The following is a 267-nucleotide window of genomic DNA, read 5'->3' on the forward strand; positions in this document are numbered from 1 at the left end:
ATTTATAACATGTGTATTACTATTTAGAGTTTAGAATACATTTTAGCCACGTCTTTTTTTTTTCCCATGATTTTAACTTTAGACTATTGTAAAATAGAACAAATTTGTCTATTATCCGACTAATTTATTATTATTATGTCAATAAAAGTATTTGACTAAATTAATTTAAATCAAAGAGCTTACAAAACGGAATATACGATGGAATAACGAACAATAATACATCAAAATTATTAATAATAAATTATTTATGTTAATGTAGGTATAGAT

This window comes from Arachis ipaensis, chromosome B03 (genome assembly GCF_000816755.2).
Source record: "Arachis ipaensis cultivar K30076 chromosome B03, Araip1.1, whole genome shotgun sequence".
In the NCBI taxonomy this organism is placed as follows: domain Eukaryota; kingdom Viridiplantae; phylum Streptophyta; class Magnoliopsida; order Fabales; family Fabaceae; genus Arachis; species Arachis ipaensis.